This window comes from Athene cunicularia (assembly GCF_003259725.1).
Source record: "Athene cunicularia isolate RWA chromosome 3 unlocalized genomic scaffold, athCun1 chr3_part1, whole genome shotgun sequence".
Lineage (NCBI taxonomy): Eukaryota > Metazoa > Chordata > Aves > Strigiformes > Strigidae > Athene > Athene cunicularia.
Genome location: NW_020799097.1, coordinates 72040775 through 72050816, shown reverse-complemented (window position 1 = coordinate 72050816; position 10042 = coordinate 72040775).

Here is a 10042-nt window from a genome sequence, read left to right as displayed (position 1 = left end):
GATGTGTATAAGAGACAGATATATATATATATAAAATGATAGTATTCACATACCTTGAAATGAATAATTCAAGGGTGAATTCCACTGCAATGATTTGGGGTAAAAAAGCATTGTGATAATATGAAAACTTGTAAGTGAAATAAGCAGTCCAGTGTTTACTCTCAAAGCTTAACACAGCTGAAAAACAGACACACAGTATTAAAATTATGTATATGAAGTCTATAATACAGTGAAGAATCTTGAAAGAACTATATGTACATGCAGTGTTATTTTAAAAGGCTCTTTAAGTTAGAAGTGCACATCCTCTGTAACTCCCTTCAATGCTGAAACTCTGCAAATCTTTCACAGAAGAAACGGTTTCTTTGTATGCAATGAAAATTTCCTACAGATATCTAGGTATACGTACTGTTTGAATTACAAGTGTCTTCCAGGATTCTTGTCCAAATATTAATAAGTTTTTAAATGTCAGATACTGTGTTTGCCAAATATATATAATGTTTAACATGGTTTTTCAAACACATACAAACAACACAGGGAATTTTTCTTATTTATATTGCTTAAGAAGTAATGAATCTTCCCATTAACAATGTTTAGAGGGTAGGAAATGCTTGTTCCAAGATATCAAGGAAATTTCAGAATTCCGAGAATAATTTCAGGAACAGAAAGGCTTCTGCTCAGAGGTTTAGTCTCTGCTAACAATAAAGAAAGTGAGATACTTATAAATATTGTAAGCAGTAAGAAACTCAGTCACAAGTAAAAAGCTATCACAAAAGAAATAAATGCTGCCTTAGTTGGGAGGAGAACACCAGTTTACCAACAGAATTAAATCAGTGATCCATATAATCCTGTTTCTGACAGCGGACAATACTTGATAGTTGCAGGAAGTTAGAAAAAACTCCAAAATGAAGAAATACATCTGATCCCCCTGTAGAGGAAATTCCTTCCTTACTCCAGCTAAATTCTGATTAATTCAGTCATGATTGTCTATATAAAATATTTTTCAAAATTGTCAGCTAATTATCAATAGATGTTCTTATTAATCATCCAAGTAACTTCTAAAATCTTTCAAATCACTGGGATGACTAAGTTTTTGCATTAAATTTCAACATGTCATTTTGTGTAGTTATAAGAGATATTTGTTAACTCTTAGTTAAACATTTGTTATTTTTTTCTTGGATGACTAATTGCAAACTACACTCACCCCCTTCTCCTAACAGCCTCACAACCTTCCCTTTTTTACTATTATTTGTATATAACTGATGCCTCTTTAATTCATCTCTTTCCTGAATGACACAGACCTACTCTCCAACATCTTCCTACAGTTTTCCTAAACAGATCAGACTTTCCTTCCCTATTTTCATTTTACAATAATGTTTAGAATGTCAAAATTCAGTCTCAATTCTATATGGCATTAGTATATTCCATTGATTGTACACAGTAACTATTTATTTGCTATTATGAAGCCCAGGTCCTCCTGAGCTTTCTACAGGCATGATGCCGGTACTTTAAAATGTGAAAATAAATATTCATATTTATATTTTAAATTTTCCCACTCTATATATTAATTTACCAGCGTTTTATTTTGCTGTTCATATGGCTCTTCTTAGCTTTGTGAAGGCTTCTGACTAGATCTCTCACCTACATGTTATTAACTGATTCTTTCAGATCATTAATAAATATATATCAATACATACTTCAAGCATATCTTAGAATAATCTATTAGTATTATTATTGGTTTTAATTTATTACTTATTTCTGGGGTTATTTTACTTTTGTTTTTTGTCTTTTACACAGGTCTAGTCAATCACTTTTTTTTTAAATATAATAGCTGTTCAGATGGATATAATGAAAGACTAAATAAGACTAACTGTCTTCCTTTGTCTATAGTTCCTTTGACAATCTACCTTTCACTAAAATATTCAAAATAGCAAAGCTGATTTTTTTGTTGTGCTTTTATTGGCTTTATTTGGATTTTTTCTCTGTTAAAGGTAAATGCGTCTCCATCTTGAAGCTGTTCTCAGCATCCCTGATAATGTCAAGAAAGCAAATAGTCTAGAGCAACCTCAGACACTTAAAGTAATTTTTATGTGTACAAAGATACTTCAGAAAAGAAATAGTACTCTTTTTTTCAGAACAATCTCCTGTGATGTTTAAGACTTCTGTGAATAAGGTATATCAATTCAATTCCATATTTTTTTTTTTTTTCTACATTGTTTATTATGTGGTGGGAAGGAAAAGAAGTTCATACCTTATGAGAAAAGTGGAAAATTATATAAGATAAGAGACATGAAAAATATTTTTTCCCCTTTTTTAAGCCTTGCATGAAAGGAATAGGACTTTCTGAGAGATTTACTTAGCCTTGTAAATTAATTTCAGAAACTTTATCTATATCCATGTAGGGCATCATGGGAGAAAAGTGGAGACTCTCCCAAGCAAATAGGAAAAGTTAGGAATATGAGTATCAGAAATTAATTTAGGTATGATAAGGAGGAACAGGGTCTTACAGAACTTGAAAAAAGCTGACAAACTGCTGGAAGTTGAGATAATATCAGATGATTAGTATGTAAGGCTAAAAAGAAAGAATGATATGGTAAATGATGGGCAAGGATGATAAATTGTGTTGCTGTGTTTCATGTAAAAAAATGTGTAAAAAGGTGTTTTTAAAGAAGCCAGAAAGATGTTGCATTAGTTATTGTGGGATAAGGAACCAAGAAACGAACAAACCCTTGAGGAGAGAAATCTTTGTGACACTGAGAAGGAAGATGAAGTAAAATTGGATCTTGTATTGCTGTGAAGAGGGAGCAGGGGAAGAATTCAAATACATTACTTTTAGTACTGGTAGTGTGAGCTCACACTGTGAGCTGTGTCTGATCTATGAATAACATAATGTTCTGGGAGGAAGACCAAGAGGTCTGATTCTCTGTGTCTTAACTGAAGGCAAACAAGGGGTACCCAAGACATAGTTAAGAGATGGTCCAGGTCTTTGGTGAAAGGTGACCGGCTTAGAGATCAGCATCAAGAGGCAGTAGCTGTAACTGTGATTCTCACAGGAAACATTAAGTTCAAAGTTTCTTCAGGGTGCACCAAATGAAATATGAAGGAACCTCATGGGGAGGATGGAGAAATGCCAAGAGTAGGTAACACCTGATATGCTCCTGGTGATTATCTGACATCTGGGAGCATAGCAAGCAAATGTTTTTGTATCTTTTATTACCCTGTTACTGGAAAGTTCTCGAATTTTATGCAAATCTACACAAAAAATTATCTCAGTAAATCTTTTCTGCATCAAACATTTTCATAAAACTGAAAGTAATTTTTAAATACTTTTCTCTGGGATGTCAAAGTATCATATATACCTTTACATTAGAGCAATAGAGGGAAGAGTTGAGGGGCATGAGTGTTGAGTAAAACAAGTCTAAAAGAAAAATGCATAAAAATATGGGGGCAGGGTGGGTTACACTGTCCTTTGCATAGTTCTCACTGTTGTAATACTGTGGCAGTTGAGGTTGTCTGAAGCACTCACAACTCCACATTCAACTGGGCAGGAGCTGAAGGAAGAGACCTCCAACAAAAGATCTTCAATCTTGGGATGTGTTTCTCTGTTAATCCATCAGAGCTTGAAGATGCTGACCTCCAGATCACACTATTTTTTACCCACTTGCATACTTCCTATTATACAAAAGAAATGCCCAACTTTTTCTGTCTTGGGAGGGACTCATATCTTAGCACTGTTTCAAGTCTTATGTTTATTTAATGAACGCTACACAATGCACATAATTACTTCAGAAAATAAATATTAGGCAGTGGTATATTACTATCTTTTCAAAATGTTTGAAAAGCAAAGCCAAATCTTGCCTTTCTCTATGCTCTTTCTTTAATTTGGTGTTTTCCACCATGAAAATGCACGAGCATATTTTGCTCCTATTAAATTTTAGAATGTTTTACTTCTACTGGGCATGCATTTCACTGTTTGAACTATCCTGTGGTTTTGGGGTATCAAGAGCTCTGTGGGTAAAATTTGTTCAAAAAACATTTCTGTTTTTTAAGTATTTACTTATTCTATTTATGTTCTTAGAAGAAATATTTTTCTCTGCTTTCATCTTTTCATCATTGTTTAAACAAAGTTCTATTTTTTTCACTAAATTTAATTTTCAGTTTTGATGAAATATGGATTGTCACAAACAGCATTTTCTGGTTGAAGGGTAAGGCACGTTTCTTTGATGATACTTTTGCATAAGAATACAGCAGCACGTATGTGCAACCAACTCTTCACCTCAAAGAAGACTACCAAAGGGAAACATTATACTGCTCACATAATTCTCCTTAGAGACTGAGAGAAAACAAGCTGCCTATGACAGAACAGATTTATAACGCTGAATGCAGAACTGGTATTCACTCTCAGATACATTGGTGGTAGAATGGTAATAAGAACCAGTAAGAACAGAATAGGGAGACAAACTTCTTAGTTCACTTAACCATTTACTTAGCTCAAAGATGCCATGCTTTCAAAAGATGTGAGGAAGAAAGCATTATTCTTCAGCATTATGGGAACAGTTTAATGTACAGGGTTTTTGGGGGGCAATGTTTGTTAATGCTTATACATTGTATTTTGGAAGAGTTGAAGTTTTATCATAGTATAACTCTAATGTCTTTTTTTTTTTTTTTTTTCTGGGAAGACACCTTTTCAATACATCTGCCCATACCTGAAAGTTTTGAAGTCACAAGCATTATAAATCCAGATGTTAGAGATATACTTTACCAAATTTAAGCTTAAATGAGAATAATTTCTTAAAAATACTTTTCAGTGGCCTAAATTCTTGCAGCTAAAAAGTGGTGTTTAGAGCAGGATCAGTGAGATAGACAAAGGTATGCCAAAGCATCTAACGAAAGATAGGGCAGCCTCTAAGTATGTGGTAGCTTCTGGTATGTGGTGGCTGTAGGGGATTCCTGAAAGACAGTGTGTCTATGAATGCCTCCAAACCTGAATGGAATAGCCAGGAGGAAGTCTGTAGACATGGATATAGAATCTAATAAGTGGAGAATTCCTAAATATCTGCTTAGGAATTGAGGAACATGTAAGTGGTGGAAATGTAAGTGACCTGATGCCTAGCCTATCCTAGCCATTGGTAATCCATGATGGATTTGCTCGATTTCAAGGGAAAAAAGTACACTAAAAGCTAGTGCTAGGGACTACACACTATTTCTGTTAAGACTGGGGACAGTGGAACAGGAACATCAAAATAGATTTTGGAAATCTTTCATAATCGCTGCCTAAACTGCAGTATTTATTTAATTTTAAGATATACAGTTCTCCAAATCCATGTTAGGCTTAGTGCATAACAAATAGCAAATAAAAACCTGCTTGTTTGCACTTACTTGTGATGACTCATTACAAGTCCTGTTTCTTTTCATTGCTACTTGTGAAGTCACTATATAGTATTGGAAATAAACAGAAGTCGTCTATTTTAGTGGCAAAAACTATGTAATAAAATGAAAATACGCAACAAGTGAGACAGACAGTGTGAGTGACACAGGTCAGTGAAGCCCAGATTTTATTTATTCTTAAATCACGTCTCACAAAAATGATGGACTCTCTTGCTTGAGAGTTAGAAGACTGAGAGGGAGATCTTTCCATTTACTTCTGTAATAGGTAGTAAGTGACATTATATGATATAAATCTTAAACTCATTTTCACATTAAGTGAAACAAATAAAAACACTTGTAATAATAACACTCATATAACTATTACCAGATGTTCCAATTTTAAATTTGAGTATAGAGCAACTTTGTAAATTGTTCTAGGAATATGAAAGCATGTCCACACTAAATATACAGCAATGGCATAACTCACATTTGATATAAGGAATATTTCTGAAAAAGATGCATTTTTCTCTTTAAAAAATTTTTGCTTTGGCTGAACCTCTAATCAAAAATAGTTATGACATAGAAAAAAAAATTTCATGGGACATACATTAAGACTGCCCTTCAGATACAAATTGCTGATGGTCCTGATGGCACCACCAGCCCTGACTGTCCCTGCCCCAGCAGCACCACAGCAGGGCTGGTCTCCAGCTCTCCACAGACCTGCCTGGCCACAGGACCATGTTGCAGCCCAGCCTCAGCCCAGGAGGTTCCTGGTGCCCAGGCTGGGGCTTCCCTGGGTCCCCTGGCTGCCTGCTCCTGTCTGGGTGGTGGGTCATGCCCCGATGGACCCCCATGGGCAGCCCCCCAGCGACCCAGGGAGCCACCAGCCCTCACAGCACTCTGACAGAATACATATCCATCCATCTTTACAATGAAACCTTTATGGCCCAGAGTTAGTGCTGTTTATTTTTTATTAGGCTGGAATGCTTTTCAAAAGCTTAGCTGCCATTTTTGCCTTAAAAACTTCACAATGTACTGAAGGGCTCCTCAGACTCCACGAGGAGCAGCACGCTGTGCTTGGAGGGAAAGGGGAGAGGGAGTGGGGCTGGCCAGGGAAAGGGAAGAAAAAAACCAAACCTCCTCAACCTGGCAGGGAGGCAGAGCCGTAGGTACCCTCAAGCTGTGCCTGCAGCCTCCACAATACCTCTAGACACGCCTCAACATTGTTACAGGAAAGCTATTTGCTTTATGGGTAAGGGGGAAAATGCAAATCTAATGCAAATTAAACAGCTTCCACTGCAGATTGTAATTTAAGTGTAGCTGTATGAAGCAGTACAAATTGTACCAGATACTTGCACAGCTAAACCAGCATGGCTTTATTGGGGTGTGTGTGTCTCAATTTCCAGTTGCCAAAATGAAGATAACCTCTTTTTTCCCCATTAACCTCTCTGTCTTGCCTGAAGAGGTGGTAGGTGCAGACTATTCTGCACCAATAGTCTATCTCCTGTTTCTCAGAGACTGTCTTTTTGGCCTAAGCATCTACATGGTAATGCACTATAAAATATAGGTACAATTATCAAATATTGGCCAGTCCTAAGTGGTGCTTTAACCAGCCTTAACTGGGGTGCTACAGCAGAAGGGATGGTGACTTAGAGTGAAATTTGAGGGGGAAGATATTAATGACTCCTTACACACCTTGCCTGAAATAAAGCTCAAAACCGTGATAATACATCAGGTTTCTGAACCTCATTCCAGCAATAGGTCTGAATTCTGGTCAGGACAATGCCATGCAATATAGCACTTGCTCAGCCGATCTAATTAAAGCTTAAAATTTACTCTAGGCTTTAATTCAACCAGTTACTATGTGCCAAAGTTCAACTGCCTCAGTCATGGTTTCAAAAAGTCTTAGATTAAGTCACCAATTTGACCCAAAGCCTACTCAAGAAGTGTCTCACTAAGTAGTGTCTTGGGACAGAACCTAAAACCATGTAAAGAACAGGAGAAATGAGAATTACCAGGCTTATTGTCTTTAATAAATTGGAATCGGTCCTGCATACTCTAGGCTTTTCCTACCCATTTGCCTTGTTACCAATTTAATTTTCTGGAAACAATTATTTGCCTTGTTAATTTCAAATTATTATGTTCTTCTTAAATTGGAGAGCACCAGCATTTTGTTTGGAAAGTCTCAGTTGCCCTTACATTTGACCTCCTGTTTCACCTGTTGGGAGGGAGAAAGAAGGTGTGGAAAGAGGTACTGTTTGCTATGCTTGGAATGAAGTTAAAAACATATAGAATACTCTTTATGGGAAATCTTTTGATTGTCTTGAAATTGGAAATTTTCTTGCATAACTGAACTAATCAGAAAATTTAAACATGTGTCTGGTATTATTATTTCTGAACTGGTGTTCCAAGAAGGGTTTACAGACACAGAAAAATGGTAACATGAATTAAAATAAATGTACTAAAAAAAAAGGCACCTAAAATTAAATGAAGCATGGTTGCATTTTGGATCTTCTAGCTTCAACACCATTAAAGGGATTGTCCACTTTGCTTGCGTGCTTAGCCTTGCAGTTTATGTACTTCACTGCTTTTAATTTAAAGAAAGAAGAAAAAACACGAGTGAAATAGAGCCACTTTTAACAAAGGCCTAATGTTTCTGTAGTCTAAATGAGTGCTTGTCTAGATTGTTAAACTGCTATACAACAAGAATCCCCTTCCAACTAATACATTGTAATTACAATGATGGTAATAAAATATGTGAGCTTTTTTTTTCTTGTAGTGGGCAGTCACTTAAAATGACTCACGGATGAAGGATGCTGTCTGAAAGGCTACACTTTGTACAAAATACTGTATATAAACAGGTCACTATATTTGAAAGACACTTTTAAAATTGCAGTGCTAGAAATCTGCTTTAAGGATGGATAAATTAGTTTTATCCATCATATTTTAGCTTTAACTCATTTAGCCCCAGAAAATTCTTCTTCACTTGGCAGACACTCATACTTCATCTTTATTGGCTATTTTATAAAGCTTGTGTTGATTTAACTTGTAATATTTTGCCGCCTTTTAATGGAGACAGATTGTATTTCCTATTTACTTCACTCTGTTACGCAGGTCTCACAGTGGCATTTTAATAAAAAGCACTTGTATTATACTTGACTGAATATAATAAAATGTGTATGATAAATACATATGAAACAATATTAATTATTCAGTAAAGTATCAGCCCATATTTTTCTAGATAGATAAAAGCCTTACCTTGTTTAAAACCTATTCTGACTGCATTTATGTCTGAGGTCCTGGCTTAGGCGCACTGTTAACGTAAAACTGAGAAAACAGAAATGCAGCACATGGGATGTGAAATTTTAGTTTTGGTTGGTAATAATGCAGAAAGCAGTAGTTATAGAATCTCCTTATTTGGAGATATGCAAAAATTAGACACGATCCCAAGCAACATGATCTGACTTTGAAGTTGGATCCAAATTATGACTGGTCAAACTGTTGGACCAGATGACCACCAGAGATCCCATCGCACCTCAAGCATTCTGTGCTTATATGATTCTGCATTAATTTTCAAGTATCCATCAGAATAGATCAAATTGCAGAAGCAATATGATATAGGGCAAGTAATGAGATCTTGAATATCATTATCTTCATCAGAAGACATGAATTACTCAACTGGCAGTATGACATCACTTGTACTGATGACAAGTATGTCATACTATCAGTTGAGTAATTCATGTTGTCTGATGTAGTTTAAGCTTATACATACTGTTAAGAAGGTGCATGGATTGCACTGAAGGAAAGGTAAGGTTAATTATGTGTTGAAGTGATGGCATAGATAGGGTTAACTTTAGAAACTCCTTAGTATAACTATTTGTAATTTTGCACTGGCATCTAAAGAACAACTATGACATATAAAGCAAACTGAAATGTTGCATGTACATTTTATTTGCTCCTCCTGTAAATCATTACAATCCACTAGCAGTATCTGAGTAATGAATTTCTTCTAAATATGCAGACTTGAAAACCCTGAAAACCCTAACACTTCAGTTCATGTGAGAGATAAAACTTATGAGATGAATTCATACACAAGAAAGTATCCATAAAAATAGAATTAGTTAGGAATGGAAGAAATTGACAAAGGATCAGATCCAGAGCATAACAGAGATGGATTTTAGGAGCCTAAGCACAACACTGCACTTCAGAATTTCTCATTCTGTGACTCCCTAGCCCTGGTGGTGCTTATTTGTGATGAAAAAATGAGAATTTTAATCCAGACAGACCACTTTCCACCTAATGGATAGTCACAATCCAGAGGAAAATGTCATGGAAAGAGAATCTATCCTCTACTTCACTTGCTGTTCTTTTTCCAAAAAGAAAGTAGGTGACAGAAGGCGATGATCTCTGCAGTTTACAGAGTATCTGCTTGGAAGGGAGGCATCCTGAATTGTGAACCCTGCTCCTAGAACTGTTTGTGCACTGTACTCTAGAAAATCATGAACAAAAAAAAGAAGAACTGCCTGTTTTGATTGCACAAGAGATTAAAAGGGTACAGGACAACTGAGGAAGCTGTTGTAACTAAAAGCATGAAGCAGGAGAGTAGAGTAGATGCTAGGTTTGAAATACCTCTATTCTTAACACAGAGCTGGCCCAGGCTCTAGTAAAATGCAATACA